The following is a 17617-nucleotide window of genomic DNA, read 5'->3' as shown; positions in this document are numbered from 1 at the left end:
CTATTATTAATTACCACTATAGCAAAAGGATAAGGAAAACGGATGAGAAGGGAATGGAGAGTTATGGTATGAGTGCAGGCAGGTGGGACTAAGCGAAACTAATTGTTCGGCACGGACTTGTAGGGCCGAGATGGCCTGTTTCCGTGCTGTAATTGTTATATGGTTATATGGTTATATGGTTATAACGTGGGATAAAATTGGTCCATTGGAGAAACAGAGTGGGAAGCTATCTGCAGAGCCAAAAGAGATGGGGGAGATATTGAACAATTTCTTTTCTTCGGTATTCACCAAGGAGAAGGATATTGAATTATGTGAGGTAAGGGAAACGAGTAGAGTAGTTATGGATACTATGAGTTTCAAAGTAAAAGAAGTACTGACAATTTTGAAAAATATAAAAGTGGATAAGTCTCCAGGTCCTGACAGAATATTCCCTAGGACATTGAGGGAAGTTAGTGTAGAAATAGCCGGGGCTATGACAGAAATATTTCAAATGCCATTAGAAACGGGAATAGTGCCGGAGGATTGGCGTACTGCGCATGTTGTTCCATTGTTTAAAAAGGGATCTAAGAGTAAACCTAGCAATTATAGACCTGTTAGTTTGACTTCAGTGGTGGGCAAATTAATGGAAAAGATACTTAGAGATAATATATATAAGCATCTGGATAAACAGGGTCTGATTAGGAACAGTCAACATGGATTTGTGCCTGGAAGGTCATGTTTGACTAAACTTCTTGAATTTTCTGAAGAGGTTACTAGGGAAATTGACGAGGGTAAAGCAGTGGATGTTGTCTATAAAGACTTTAGTAAGGCCTTTGACAAGATTCCTCATGGAAGGTTGGTTAAGAAGGTTCAATGATTGGGTATTAATGGTGGAGTAGCAAGATGGATTCAACAGTGGCTGAATGGGAGATGCCAGAGAGTAATGGTGGATGGTTGTTTGTCAGGTTGGAGGCCAGTGACGAGTGGGGTGCCACAGGGATCGGTGTTGGGTCCACTGTTGTTTGTCATGTACATCAATGATCTGGACGATGGTGTGGTAAATTGGATTAGTAAGTATGCAGATGATACTAAGATAGGTGGGGTTGCGGGTAATGAAGTAGAGTTTCAAAGTCCACAGAGATATTTATGCCAGTTGGAAGAGTGGGCTGAAAGATGGCAGATGCAGTTTAATGCTGATAAGTGTGAGGTGCTACATCTTGGCAGGACAAATCAAAATAGGACGTACATGGTAAATGGTAGGGAATTGAAGAATGTAGGTGAACAGAGGGATCTGGGAATAACTGTGCACAGTTCCCTGAAAGTGGAATCACATGTAGATAGGGTGGTAAAGGAAGCTTTTGGTGTGCTGGCCTTTATAAATCAGAGCATTGAGTATAGAAGTTGGGATGTAATGTTAAAATTGTACAAGGCATTGGTGAGGCCAATTCTGGAGTATGGTGTACAATTTTGGTCGCCTAATTATAGGAAGGATGTAAACAAAATAGAGAGAGTACAGAGGAGATTTACTAGAATGTTGCCTGGGTTTCAGCACCTAAGTTACAGAGAAAGGTTGAACAAGTTAGGGCTTTATTCTTTGGAGCGCAGAAGGTTAAGGGGGGACTTGATAGAGGTTTTTAAAATGATGAGAGGGATAGACAGAGTTGACGTGGAAAAGCTGTTCCACTGAGAGTATGGAAGATTCAAACAAGGGGACATGACTTGAGAATTAAGGGACTGAAGTTTAGGGGTAACATGAGGGGGAACTTCTTTACTCAGAGAGTGGTAGCTGTGTGGAATGAGCTTCCAGTGAAGGTGGTGGAGGCAGGTTCGTTTTTATCATTTAAAAATAAATTGGATAGTTATATGGATGGGAAAGGAATGGAGGGTTATGGTCTGAGCGCAGGTATATGGGACTAGGGGAGATTATGTGTTCGGCACGGACTAGAAGGGTCGAGATGGCCTGTTTCCGTGCTGTAAATTGTTATATGGTTATATGGTTATATGATACCATGATCAATGATCTGGATGAAGGCAGGTGGGACTAAGGGAAAGATGAGTGCAGGCAGGTGGGACTAAGGGAAAAAATTGTTCGGCACGGACTTGTAGGGCCGAGATGGTCTGTTTCCGTGCTGTAATTGTTATATGGTTATATGGTTATATGGTTAATGGGTCTCACTGACCGTTACGTTGCGGATGTGAAACTGACTCGGCTTGTCCGAACCATGCCTGCAGCTGCGAGGACTAGACCAAAGATCCTATAGCGGAGCAAGATAGCGTACTCCTGCGAAATGCAATGGGCTGACGTGTAGTACGCTACGGAGGGGATCCTGGGCATTTCCCCGCCCATTTTAGTAACCGGAGCCAACCTGACCCGACCCGACTCGCAGTGTAATCAATGTTGCGGGGCAACAGTTTTCGTGTGTGATATAGGGTTAGATTCATAATTCTGTCAGTTCAAACTTCTTGTCAAGAAATAAATTTGACTCTGGTAATTGTCTTTTTTAATGTTTTTTAAATCATTTCTTTTTAAATGGCTCACAAGCAGTGTTTGAGTTGATTTTGTTGTAACTGGAACCTACCCTACCCGACCCTACCCGACTCGCAGGGTAATTAACATTGCGGGGGGACAGTTTTTGTGCGTGATACAGGGTTAGATTTATAATTCTGTTAGTTCTTAAAAATGTTTATAAACACACATACATGAATGTGATATAAATGTACGTAATCATATAACACACACAATTATATTTCTTCTGATTTTTATATCCAATGATGAACTTTATTTCAGACTAGACAAGGGACATTAAATAAGAAACATTGTAAATCTCCCCGCAACTTCACACACACTAGGCCTTATCCCACCCCTCAACCCCCCCCCCCCCCAGCACTCCCTCGCCTCCCCCCACACTACAATATCTCCCACCCCCCCTATACCCCTCTCCCCGGGCCGCGCACTCCCTCTCCCCGGGCCGCACACCTCCTCTCCCCGCCCAAGTCAAAGACCAAAGCGAAGATACGAGCAAAGATCATGTAGCTCCGCTCCGCTAGAGGATCTTTGGATACGAGAGCGGAGGCGGAAGCAAAGATCCGATCTTTGGCCGGAAGCAAGATGGCGGAACAAGATGGCGGAGGCTGGTTGTTAAAATGTCTCCTATAATCACCCATGACTCTGCCCATGACGGTATTACGCGTTTACGTGAGAGTCGGCCATCTTGCTCTGCTATAGGATCTTTGGACTAGACTGTAGGTAGCGCTAGGGCGACCTCCTTGAGATGGGCGACCTCCTTGAGATGGGCGACAACGGCAGGTTGGGCGCTGGCGGGGTGCATTTTTTTCTCAGAAATTTTCCACTCCAGAATTACACTTCTGGACTTCGGGGTCACCAATGTAGCAGTGACTCGCAGGAGTCCAGCGAAGAATAACACAGGACACAACGTTGTGTGATCAAACGGAATTTATTAATTTAACAGCGCTGCTCCCTCCTCCTCTCTGGGTACGTGTGTTGCCCGACCTTAAATACCCCCCAAGGTTAACCCCCGTGACCTGCGCCTCCCACACAGAGGCACTAAACCCCTCTCACCAGAGCCGAGTGTTCGCACCAAAGATCTTTGGTTCGCACTGCTCGTGCCTTCCAACCAGGTGCCGTCAGTAGACTACAGTCATCTAAAGGCATTGTGCTGGACATTACACATGCCTTTGCCCTCACTGCATACTTCTCTGTGTTGATACTCCTGTGTCCTTACAGTGTCACACTCCACGTTGTAAAGGCCTGTTACATCACCGTACAATTCAGGGATTGTATTTTTGTTCCCTGTTATATTAGTGAGGTGATTGGTTAGCTAACACAATTCATTGCCAGTTATGCGACATTGTGTAGAAAGCAACTGTGTAACAGTGGTCCTGCCCAGAAAAACCTTTCCCATTTTCTGTCTACCATCCACTTCTTTTCTCCATGATCAAACCATCAATATAACCATATAACCATATAACCATATAACCATATAACCATATAACAATTACAGCACGGAAACAGGCCATCTCGGCCCTACAAGTCCGCGCCGAACAATTTTTTTCCCTTAGTCCCACCTGCCTGCACTCATACCATAACCCTCCATTCCCTTCTCATCCATATGCCTATCCAATTTATTCTTAAATGATACCAACGAACCTGCCGCCACCACTTCCACTGGAAGCTCATTCCACACCGCTGCCACTCTCTGAGTAAAGAAGTTCCCCCTCATGTTACCCCTAAACTTCTGTCCCTTAATTCTGAAGTCATGTCCTCTTGTTTGAATCTTCCCTATTCTCAAAGGGAAAAGCTTGATCACATCAACTCTGTCTATCCCTCTCGTCATTTTAAAGACCTCTATCAAGTCCTCCCTTAACCTTCTGCGCTCCAGAGAATAAAGACCTAACTTATTCATAAAGACCTAACTTATTCATATAACAATTACAGCACGGAAACAGGCCATCTCGGCCCTACAAGTCCGTGCCGGACAACTTTTTACCCTTAGTCCCACCTGCCTGCACTCATACCATAACCCCTTCTCATCCATATGCCTATCCAATTTATTTTTAAATGATACCAACGAACCTTCCCCCACCACTTCCACTGGAAGCTCATTCCACACCGCTACCACTCTCTGAGTAAAGAAGTTCCCCCTCATGTTACCCCTAAACTTCTGTCCCTTAGTTCTGAAGTCATGTCCTGTTGTTTGATTCTTCCCTATTCTCAAAGGGAAAAGCTTGTCCACATCAACTCTGTCTATCCCTCTCATCATTTTAAAGACCTCTATCAAGTCCCCCCTTAACCTTCTGCGCTCCAGAGAATAAAGACCTAACTTATTCAACCTTTCCCTGTAACTTATTTGTTGAAACCCAGGCAACATTCTAGTAAATCTCCTCTGTACTCTCTCTATTTTGTTGACATCCTTCCTATAATTGGGCGACCAAAATTATACACCATACTCCAGATTTGGTCTCACCAATGCCTTGTACAATTTTAACATTACATCCCAGCTTCTATACTCAATTTATAAAGGCTAGCATACCAAAAGCTTTCTTTACCACCCTATCTGTATGAGATTCCACCTTCAAGGAACTATGCACGGTTATTCCCAGATCCAATATACTTTGACATGCAGGTTTCCCTGAATTTTCGGTATTTGTCCTTCATGCTTATGGGGCACATTGACGCTGAACTGCCAGAATTAAACTACGAGTCAAGAGTAATGCAGGGTGGAAAGAGGCCCTTCAGCCCTACTCCTCAATGGTGACGAAAATCCCCTGGGTAAGCTAGTCCCATTTCCCCACGTTTGTCCCATATCCCTCTCAACATTTCCTATCCAAGTACCTGTCCAAATGTCTTTTAAATGTTGTTACTGTCGCAGCATCAACTAATAAACACTCTAAACTGACAAAGAACTGAGGTATGGGTCACGTTTCAGGTTGAGACATCAAGTTGAGTCTGAAGAAGTGTCTCGACCCGAAAAGTGACCCATTCCTTCTCTCCAGAAATGCTGCCGGTCCCGCTGAGTTTCTCCAGGTGTTTGTGTCTATCGGGGGTTGTATTACTGTTCCTTTTCAGTTTATTGTGGTTATTGATTAGACAGAAAAGAAAAGGAGGTGGATTTGGGGATGGCATCAAACAGGAAATTAGAAATGCGTGCAACAAAGGTAAAACAATTATAATGGGTGACTTCAATCTACATATAGATTGGGTGAATCAAATTGGCAGGGGTGCTGAGGAAGAGGATTTCTTGGAATGTATGCGGGATAGTTTTCTAAACCAACATGTAGAATAACCAATGAGAGAACAGGCTATTCTAGACTGGGTATTGAGTAAGAGGGTACACAAAATTGCTGGGGAAACTCAGCGGGTGCAGCAGCATCGATGGGGCGAAGGAAATAGGCGACGTTTCGGGCCGAAACGAGGAAGGGTTAGTTAGCAGTCTTGTTGTGCGTGGCCCCTTGGGAAAGAGTGACCATAATATGGTTGAGTTCTTCATTAGGATGGAGAATGACATAATTAATTCAGAAACAAGGGTTCTGAACTTAAAGAAAGGTAACTTTTAGGGTATGAGACGTGAATTGGCCAAGATAGACTGGCAATTGATTCTTAAAGGGTTGACGGTGGATATGCAATGGAAGGCATTTAAAGACTGCATGGATGAAATACAACAATTGTTCCTCCCAGTTTGGCAAAAGAATAAATCAGGGAAGGTAATAATAATAATAGTAAATTTTATTTATGGGCGCCTTTCAAGAGTCTCAAGGACACCTTACAAAAATTGAGCAGGTAGAGGAAAAACATGTAAGGGGAATGAAATAAATAGTAGAGACATGACTAGTACACAAAGTAAAGACAGAATTCAATACAAAACACAGTATGAGGCAATTAATGCACAGATGAAAAGGGACGGGGACGTGTGGCTAAGGATAGGCAGAGGTGAAGAGATGGGTCTTGAGGCGGGACTGGAAGATGGTGAGGGACACGGAATTGCGGATCAGTTGGGGGAGGGAGTTCCAGAGCCTGGGAGCTGCCCTCGAGAAGGCTCTGTCCCCAAAACTGCGGAGGTTGGACGTGGATGGAGAGGAGACCGGCTGATGTGAATCTGAGGGACCGTGAGGGTTGGTAGGGGGAGAGGAGGTCAATGAGATATGGGAGGGCCAGATGGTGGAGGGCTTTATAGGTGAGGATCAGGATTTTGTAGGTGATCCGGTGGGAGATGGGAAGCCAGTGAAGTTGTTTGTGGACTGGAGTGATGTGATGCCAGGATTTGGTATGGGTGATGAGTTCTGGACCAGTTGGAGTCGGTTGATGTAGGTGGAGCTGATGCCAAGGAGAAGTGAGTTGCAATAGTCCAGTCGGGAGGAGATGAAGGCATGGATGAGTCTTTCAGCAGCGGGCGGTGTGAGAGAGGGTCTGAGTTTGGCGATGTTGCGGAGATGAAAGAAGGAGGTTTTAATGACATGGCGGATGTGAGGCTCAAGGGAGAGGGTGGACTCAAAGTTCACGCCAAAGTTGCGGGCCTGGGGAGATGGGGAGACAGTGGTGCCGTCGATGGTGAGAGTGGGGTTATTGATTTTGCTGAGTGTGGCTTTGGAGCCTATGAGGAGGAATTCTGTCTTATCGCTGTTGAGTTTGAGATAGTGCATCCGTGGATAACAAGGGAAATCAAGGATAGAATCAAAACAAAAGATGAAGCATGCAAAATAGCCAGATGACTGGGAGAAATTCAGAGTCCAACAGAGAGGACAAAGGGCTTAATTAGGAAAGGGAAATTTTTTTATTAGAAGCAAGTATAGACTGCGGGATATGACAAAACACATTTGATGTACATCTTCTATTTTAAATTTAACAAGAAAGAAGTAGAACAAGAGAGAAAGAGCGTGAAAGAAAGAAAGTGAAAGAAATAGTGATGTGTAAACCCCTAGACTACCAGATAGTGCAGTCCAGGAGTGAACGAGTAAAAGCCTATAGAAGAATAACAAGAGAAAAACCAAGTATAATAAATAAAAATAAAAAAGGGACCCTTACGTGTTGATATACCTGCTTAATTTCTCACCACACCCATCACCCTGTTCGTGAATCGGTTTAATTCCAGAGTAGTGTTGCACCAATCTATACTTGTAATGAATCAATGAAAGGAGACAATATCTTTAAAAATTGCTCTGATTTTCCTGCTAAGACGAGTCTCATAGCTTCAAGATGTAGCGTCTCAGATATGCTTTTGATCCACATTTTAAGCGTTGGGGTGGATGCATTTTTCCAAAATATAAGTATACGTTTTTTTGCCATTATCAGGCCGTAATTAAGGAAACGTCTTTTCGAAACGATAGTTCAGAGCAGGCACCCGTTGTTCCAAAATAATCAATTCTGTATGGGGGTCCAGTTTTGTTTTTAATAATTTTGAGAAGATTTCAAAGATTTCTTTCCAAAATTTATGGAATTTTATGCAAGAGGCGAAGTTATAGTTGCTTCTTGAGATAAACATTTGCCGCAGACGGTAGATACATTTGGGGAAATTCTGTTCAGTTAAGTTTTTGAGTAATATAGTCTATGTAATATTTTAAATTGGATTAGAATATGCGTTACATTAATCAAACAATTATGTACATATAAAATATATTTTTCCCATCTGTCTTTGGGAATTTTTAAGCTTAAATCCTGTTCCCACTCTCTTCTAATTACATCTGACGGTGGAATTTCTATATTTAGAATGATTTTGTACAAGTGTGATATTAAATTATTTGACTCTGCGTTTCTATTCATACCTTCACCTAATATATCTGGCAGTAGAGTTTGATAATCGTGGGTATATGTTTTCAAATAATCTCGAATACGAAGATATCTAAATTATTGATTACTTTTCAGATTGTATTTTTTATTGTAATTTCTGAAATGATAAAAGGTTCCCCATTTCGTACAAATCTCCAACCTTTTTAATTCCTAGTCTTTCCCAATGAATAAACGTTTTATCTATAATAGATGGTTTGAACGATGGATTATTAGATATTGGAGAAATAAGATATAGATTTCTTAGTTTAAGAGTTACTTGTCTCCAAATTTGTAAAGTGCTATGAATAATCGGGTTTTTCTTGTATATTGTATTCTTCACCTTTATTGAGGAGAGAAGGATCGTGCCTATGTTAAAAGGCGAACACTCCTCTCTCTCCATTACTATCCACTCTACCTGTTGACCTGTTAGGTAGATATATCGGTATTGTATGAAATAAGTAGAGAATTTGTGGGAGAAAAATTTATGACATTTATTCTGCCTATTAGAGACATCGGAAGTGTTTTCCAGAATTGAATCAAAGCGTTTAATTTAGTAACTAAAGGCAGGAAGTTTGCATTGAATAAAGAATAATATTTTCTAGTTACTTGGATATCCAAGTATTTAAACTGACTGCAAACGTTTTTATAGATATGTGAAGAGAAAAAGATTAGTTAAATCAAATGTAGGTCCTTTGCAGTCAGAAACAGGTGAATTGATCATGGGGAACAAGGACATGGCAGACCAATTGAATAACTACTTTGGTTCTGTCTTCACTAAGGTAGACATAAATAATCTGCCAGAAATAGCAGGGGACCGGGGGCAAATGAGATGGAGGAACTGAGTGAAATCCAGGTTAGTCTGGAAGTGGTGTTAGGTAAATTGAATGGATTAAAGGCCGATAAATCCCCAGGGCCAGATAGGCTGCATCCCAGAATAATTAAGGAAGTAGCCCCAGAAATAGTGGCTGGCAGCTCACTCATGGCTGGTGGGCTGGTAGTTGACTCATGGCTACTCCTTGAAATTCTTTTTCAAGCAGTGCTAGGCCACCAAATTCAAATCAAATTTCCTACCAATTCAAGCAGGGTGCAAGGCCACCAAATTCAAGTGCAGTTTCATACAATTTCATGCTTGATGCAACGACACCACATTCAAATGCAGTTTCCTACTATTTTGTGCAAGGCCACCACATTCAAATGCAGTTTCATACTATTTCAAGCAGGGTGAAACCACCATAAAACCACCATAAAACCACACAGTAGACATTCAGTGTGTTCAGTTGATTCACAGCTCACACAGAGTCGTGTCCTCTCGCTCCCCCATCATGCAGAGACTGAGCCACACCCACACTTCTGGGTTTTATAATCCCCCCCCCTCCCACTGGAAAAGGTGTGGTCTTCATGGCGTGATTGACAAGAGAGAGATTCTCGACATTTTTTAAACACTAATAACACTTTTGTTTTTCATTGATGGGAAGAATCCTCTGCACCTGATGAGAAGAGGGGAACTGAGTAAGATGGCCAAAATCACAGCCGTAAGTGGTAGCGTTTTATCTAAAATCAATATAGTGCAAACAGAAAGTTGTCAAGTTTAGACAAACAACCATTTGCAGGCAGTGCCTTTTCACTTCAACCCAAACCCCCAAAGAACCATTTGCAGGCAGTGCTTTTCACTTTAACCCTACCCCCCCAGCAACCATTTGCAGGCAGTGCCTTTTCACTTCAACCCAAACCCCCCCAAACAACCATTTGCAGGCAGTGCCTTTTTCCTTAAACCCAAACCCCCCAAACAATCATTTGCAGGCAGTGCCATTTTACTTCAACCCAAACCCCCCAAACAACCGTTTGCAGGCAGTGCCTTTTTTATTTCAACCCAAACCCCCCAAACAATCATTTGCAGGTAGTGCCTTTTTACTTCAACCCAAACCCCCCAAACAACCATTTGCAGGCAGCGCCTGTTTTACTTCACCCAACCCCCCCAAACAACCATTTGCAGGCAGTGCCTTTTTACTTCAACCCAAACCCCTCAAACAACCATTTGCAGGCAGTGCCTTTTTTACTTCAACCCAAACCCGTCAAACAACCATTTGCAGGAAGTGCCTTTTTACTTCAACCCAAACCCCCCAAACAACCATTTGCAGGCAGTGCCTTTTTATTTCAAACCAACCATATTTTCATTTTCAAACCACATTAAGGGCACTCACAGTTGAGTAGTCATGTTTTCAGTGTTAATCAGAGCTCAGAGAGATGGCTTCCTCCATCTTGCAGAGACTGAGTGAGGCACATCACTTCCTGGTTTTATAGTCCCTCCCCTTCCCTCCAGCAGGGGCAGCAGAGAGAATGGCAATTAAAAAAAAAATTAATATCTCTCTCATTTTTCATCGATGGAAAAAATCCTCTGGTCCCGAAAGGCGGAGGGAGGCTCTCAGCGAGGTGGCCAAAAATGACGGCCATAGGTGGCGGCGTTCTCTTGGAACTCGCAGCCCAGTGGGCCAAAAGCGGTCAAAATCAGACTTTTAGTAATATAGATTAATGATTTGGACGAGGGAATTGAATGCAACATCTCCAAGTTTGCGGATGACACGAAGCTGGGGGGGCGGTGTTAGCTGTGAGGAGGATGCTAGGAGGCTGCAAGGTGACTTGGATAGGTTGGGTGAGTGGGCAAATGCATGGCAGATGCAGGATAATGTGGATAAATGTGAGGTTATCCACTTTGGTGGCAAAAAACAGGAAAGTAGACTGTTATCTGAATGGTGGCCGATTAGGAAAAGGGGAGATGCAACGAGTCCTGGGTGTCATGGTAGACCAGTCATTGAAAGTAGGAATGCAGGTGCAACAGGCATTGAAGAAAGCGAATGGTATGTTAGCATTCATAGCAAAAGGATTTGAGTATAAGAGCAGGGAGGTTCTACTGCAGTTGTACAGGGCCTTGGTGAGACCACACCTGGAGTATTGCGTACAGTTTTGGTCTCCTAATCTGAGGAAATACATTCTTGCCATAGAGGGAGTACAGAGTAGGTTCACCAGAGTAGGTTCACCTGGGATGGCAGGACTTTCATATGAATAATAAATAATAATACATTTTATTTAATGGGCGCCTTTCATACATCTCAAGGACACCTTACATAGTAATCGGAATAAAAACATATAATCGGAATAAAACAAGTAATTAAAGACATCACAGTGACACAAATTAAAAACAGAATTCAATCCAAAAACAGAAAATCAAAAACACAGTGTGAAAAGAGAGCAGCGGCAGCCAAAGCGCGCCAGCGTCCACTCTCTCTTCACGGCAGCCATCTTGGACACAGACCTACAGGACTACAATTAGACAAAAACATCATCCCCCCACAGTGGATAGCACTGTGGAGGAAGGCACAATGTCCAGTCCCCACCCCATGATCACCCCAAAGTCAGGCCTATTGAGGCCACCGCAATTGCCTCTACGGAGGCCCGATGTCCCTGGCCGTTCTCACCGGGTGGTCTTGCCCCGGCGTCGGGAGAGTCCTTTCGGCGGCTGGGCCACTTGGAACGGCCGCTTCTTGGTTGGAGCCCGCGGCTGCCGAAGCCGACAAGGCCGCGCCGGTTTGGCGCTCCCAGGCTCCAGATGAAAAAGTCGGCGCCCGCTCTCCGCACTGCCGCCTTGCCGCCTCTACGCACGCCGTCTCTCCGCACGCCGCCTCTCCGCTCCGCAAACCCGCAGCCCGGAGATGTTGCTCACGGCGGTCCAGCTCGCCAGATCTCCAGCGCGGCGACCCAGGCAAGGCATCGCCCGCTCCGCTCCGCTCCGCTCCAGCGCTCCAATGCTGTGCCGCCACCCAGGCCGAGGTGCTGGGTGGTTCCCGCCAAGAAACGGCGCTCCAAGCCCGCTGGTAGGCCACGAGGACGGGTCGACGGGCAGCCCGGAAAAAAGGCTGCCACACCGACCAGGTAGGGACCTATAAATAAAGTAACACCTACCCCCCCACATTAAAAGACCATATCCCCCTACAAACAAACAAAAAAACAGGACTCACTAAAAACTAAAAAAAACGAATTTAAGACGGACGGCTGCTGGCTAGCAGCCGTTCAACAAGATGGCTCCTCCTCGGAAGAAAGACTGGATAGACTCGGCTTGTACTCGCTAGAATTTAGAAGATTGAGGGGGGATTTTATAGAAACTTACAACATTCTTAAGGGGTTGGACAGGCTAGATGCAGGAAGATTGTTCCCGATGTTGAGGAAGTGCAGAACAAGGGGGGTTACAGTTAAGGATAAGGGGAAGTCTTTTAGGACTGAGATGAGAATGTTTTTTTCTCACATAGACTGGTGAAGCTGTGGAATTCCCTACCACAGAAAGTAGTTGAGGCCAGTTCATTGGCTATATTTTAGAGGGAGTTAGATGTGGCCCTTGTGGCTAAAGGTATCAGGGGCTATGGAGAGAAGGCAGGTACAGGATACTGAGTTGGATGATCAGCCATGATCATATTGAATGGCGGTGCAGGCTCGAAGGGCCGAATGGCCTTCTCCTGCACCTATTTTCTATGTCTATGTTTCTATGTTGATTAGTGATTACAATTTAGTACCAATTATGTGTCATTGTGTATAAAGCAAGTGTGTAACCGTTCTGTATCTCTGCATGGATTTGTACTCGAATAGAGTCTCTTCAGTTCTCATTGCTCTTTGTCCACCAGCTAATTCCCTTTTATCCATGATCAAACTCTGTAGAAAGATATCGACCCAAATTGTCACCCATTCCTTCTCCAGAGATGATGCCTGGCCCACTAATTCCAGTTTTTTGTGGCTATCTTCGGTTTAAACCAGCATCTGCAGTTCCTTAATACACATTGAGTTTGACATACAGGTTTCCCTGAACTTGCAATACTTGTCCTTAATGCTTATGGGGCACATAGACCCTGAACTCTCACAATTAAACAGAGAATCATAGAGTCATGCAGCATGGATGACAGGCCCTTCAGCCTGACTCATCAATGGTGAGTGAAATCCAATGAGTACGGTAGTCCCATTTTCCCATGTTTAGGAGCGAACTGCAGATGCTGGTTAAATCGAAGGTAGACATAAAATGCAGGAGTAACTCAGCGGGTGAGGCAGCATCTATGGAGAGAAGGAATTGGCAACATTTCGGGTCGAGACCCTTCCTCAGACTGATATGAGCGGAGGGGGCGGGACAAATAAAGAATGTGGACGGAGACAGTAGGACCAGTGGGATAACTGGGAAAGGGGAGGGGATAGAAAGAGAAAGCAGGGGCCATCTGAACTTAGAGAAGTCAATGTTCATACCGCTGGGGCGTAATCTACCCAAGCCAAATATGAGGTGCTGTTCCTCCAATGTGTGCTGGGCCTCACTCTGGCAAGGAGGATACCCAGGACAGAAAGGTCAGATTGGGAATAGGAGGGGGAGTTGAAGTGCTGGGCCACGTGGAGATCAGCTTGGTTAAAGCGGACTGAGCGGATCGAAATGAACGCCGAGCCTGCGCTTGTTCTAGCCGATGTAGAGAAGTTGACACCTGGAACAGCGGATGCAGCAGATGAGGTTGGAGGAGGTGCAAGTGAACCTCTGCCTCACCTGGAAAGACTATTCGAGTCCTTGGATGGAGTCCAGGGAGGAGGTAAAGGGACAGGTGTTGCATCTCCTGTGGTGGCAGGGGAAAGTATCAGGAGAGGGGGTGGTTTGGGTGGGAAGGGACGAGTTGACCAGGGAGTTACGGAGGGAACGGTCTCTGCGGAAAGCAGAAAGGGGTGGAGATGGGAAGTTGTGGCCAGTAGTGGGATCACTTTGGAGGTGGCGAAAATGTTGGAGGATTATATGCTGTATGCGACGGCTGATGGGGTGGATGGTGAGGACAAGGTGGACTCTGTCCTTGTTATGAGTGGGGGTTGGGTGAGAAAGTGCTGAGCTATGGGATATCGAGGAGACCCTAGTGAGAGCCTCATCTATAATGGAAGAGGGGAACTCCCGTTCCCTGAATTATTACAACATCTCCGATGCCCTGGTATGGAAAACCTCATCCTGGGGGCAGATGCGGCATAGATGGAGGAATTGGGACTAGGGGATAGCGTCTTACAAGAAGCAGGGTGAGAAGAAGTGCAGTCAAGATAGTTATGGAGTCAGTAGGTTTGTAATAGATGTCAGTCAAGATAGTTATGGGAGTTTCCCTATTTCCCCAAGCTTTACCCACATCTTTATCAACCTCCAAATCTGCCTTAAATGTTGTTACTACTTCCTCTGGCACCTGGTCAACACACCCACAAACCAATGTGTAGAAAAGCCACCGCTTGGGTCCGATGAAATCTTCCCTTTCTTGTCTTAAACATATATAATTTGGCCCTTTCCTCCGCTTTCATACATTTATATAATAATACCACGGCCTCCTCCACTCCAAGGAATAAAGTTCCAGACTGTTCAACTCTCCTTTGAGCCTATGATCTAATGGTGATTCATATATCTGAACCAGGATTCCTACAATTCCTTCCCTGGCTTCCCAAATTGCTTTCAGATTCAGATTCAGATTCAAATTTAATTGTCATTGTCAGTGCACAGTACAGAGACAACGAAATGCAGTTAGCATCTCCCTGGAAGAGCGACATAGAATATAATTTCAATAAATACATCTATTTACATGCATACAGTCATAGTGTTTTTCCTGTGGGAGGAGTGTCCGGGTGTGGGGGGGGGGGGGGGGGGGGGGGGGGGTGGGGGTGATTGACAGTCACAGAGGTACATTGTTGAGTAGTGTGACAGCCGCAGGGAAGAAGCTGTTCCTGGACCTGCTGGTCCGGGAACGGAGAGACATGTAGCGCCTCCCGGATGGTAGGAGGGTAAACAGTCCATGGTTGGGGTTAGAGCAGTCCTTGGCGATGCTGAACGCCCTTCGCAGACAACGCTTGCTTTGAACAGACTCAATGGAGGGGAGCGAGGAACCGGTGATGCGTTGGGCAATTTTCACCACCCTTTGCAGTGCTTTCCGGTCGGAGACAGAGCAGTTGCCATACCATACTGTGATACAGTTGGTAAGGATGCTCTCGATGGTGCAGCGGTAGAGGTTCACCAGAATATGAGGAGACAGATGGACCTTCTTCAGTTTCCTCAGGAAGAAGAGATGCTGGTGAGCCCTCTTGACCAGAGTTGAGGTATTGTGGGTCCAAGAGAGGTCATCGGAGATGTTGTCCCCCAGGAACCTGAAGCTGGCAACACGTTCCACCTCCGTCCCGTTGATGTGGATGGGGGTGTGCTTGCCGCCCCTAGACTTCATGAAGTCTACAATGAGCTCCTTGGTCTTCTTGGAGTTAAGGGCCAGGTTGTTGTCAGCGCACCATGCTGCTAGGAGCTGGACCTCCTCCCTATAGGCCGACTCGTCGTTGTTGCTGACGAGGCCAATCACCGTTGTATCATCTGCATACTTGATGATGGTGTTAGTACCATGTACAGGTGTGCAGTCGTAGGTGAAGAGGGAGTAGAGGAGGGGGCTCAGCACACAGCCCTGTGGAAAGCCGGTGTTCAGGGTGAGGGTTGAAGAGGTGTGCTTGTCTAACCTAACAGACTGGGGTCTGTTGGTTAGAACGTCCAGTATCCAGTTGTAGAGGGAGGGGTCGATTCCCAGGTTACCGAGTTTGGTGATCAGTTTAGAGGGTATAATGGTGGTGAATGCTGAGCTATAATCGATGAACAGCATTCTTACATAAGTGTCTCTGTTGTCGAGGTGGGAGAGGGCGGAGTGAAGTGCCGTTGAGATGGCATCCTCCGTACTCCTGTTCTTGCGGTAGACAAACTGATAGGGATCCAATGTGAGGGGTAGGCAGCCTTTGAGGTGTGCCAGGACCAGCCTCTCGAAGCAGTTGGTGATGATGGGAGTAAGTGCAACTGGGCGGAAGTCGTTGAGGCTTGCCGCAGTGGAGTGTTTTGGCACCGGCACGATGGAAGTGGTTTTAAGGCACGTGGGGACAACTGCTTGGGCAAGTGACAGGTTGAAGATGTCAGTCCAGACGTCTGTCAGCTGCGCAGCACAGGCCCTGAGGACGCGCCCGGGGTTGCCGTCAGGGCCAGCAGCCTTACGTGCATTAGTCCTACTCAGTGCCACGTACACGTCGTAGGGGGTGAGTGTGAGGGGTTGGTGATCAGCAGGGAGCACAGCCTTGATGGCTGTCTCTAGATTGTCCCTGTCGAAGCGGCCATAGAAGTGGTTAAGCTCCTCAAGGAAGTAGGCGTCGCTGGATGTGGGGGTGGTGTTGGGTCTATAGTCCGTGATGGCCTGGATGCCTTGCCACATGCATCGGGGGTCGGAGTTGTTGTTGAAGTGCTCCTCAATCCTGAGCTTATGGCAGTGCTTGGCCTTCTTGATGCCCCTCTTCAGGTTAGTCCTGGATGAACTGTAGGCTCGAGCATCGCCTGATCTGAAAGCGGTCTCCCGTGCTTTCAGCAGTAGCCTGACCTCGCTGTTCATCCATGGCTTCTGAATCGGGAATATGGTCACCCGTTTGAGGGAGGTGACACTATTGATGGTGGAGTTTATAAAATCCAGAACAGAGGATGTGTAGGAATCAATGTCCTGGGCCTGGGCTGCAAACGCCTTCCAGTCAGTGTTTCCAAAACACTGCTGAAGTGTGGAGTCTGCTTCCTCTGACCAGACTTTAACTGTCCTCACAGTGGGTTGAACCCGTCTGATGAGTGGGGAGTACTTAGGGAGCAGGAGCAATGAGAGGTGACCAGACTGACCAAGGTGGGGGAGGGGACGGCTTTGTAAGCTTCAGCCATGTTAGTGTAGACTTTGTCCAGTGTCTTGTCTACTCTAGTGGCGAAGGAGACATGTTGGTGGAATTTGGGGAGTACAGTCGTCAGGTTAGAATGATTGAAGTCACCCGCAACAATGAAGGCTGCCTCTGGGTTGTGAGTCTGTTGTTTGCTAATGGCAGTATGCAGCTCTTTCATTGCAAGCTTGGCATTAGCATCTGGAGGGATATAGGCTGCAGTCACAACAGTGGAGGTAAACTCTCTGGGCAGATAGAACGAATTTAGACAAATTTGATCAGACAGGGAGATGTATCTACCTTCATAAGGAATAGGATATTCAGCACTATCTCGCCAGTTAGATGGACTATCCTAAAGACACCATCATTAACTTTTCCAGATTTCCCAGTATTGTTTTGTTCTGCAGTAAAGACGGAGGAAATATTAATCAAGAAATTTGCACATCTACTGTGATATTGTTGGCTGCTGTGTTAATGACACCCCCCCTGTGATTGTAGGGGTCTTCTCCCCCTGCTTACTGGAGAGTGATAAGTGAGTGTGCTTGTTTTCCGGACCCACTGTCCGCTCCCTCTTCAGGTTTAACAATTTCAACCCTATTGATACTCGTGAGACCA

This window comes from Amblyraja radiata, unplaced genomic scaffold (assembly GCF_010909765.2).
Source record: "Amblyraja radiata isolate CabotCenter1 unplaced genomic scaffold, sAmbRad1.1.pri scaffold_389_ctg1, whole genome shotgun sequence".
Classification (NCBI taxonomy): domain Eukaryota; kingdom Metazoa; phylum Chordata; class Chondrichthyes; order Rajiformes; family Rajidae; genus Amblyraja; species Amblyraja radiata.
The sequence above is the reverse complement of the archived record's forward strand: the minus strand, read 5'-3'. Positions refer to the sequence as shown.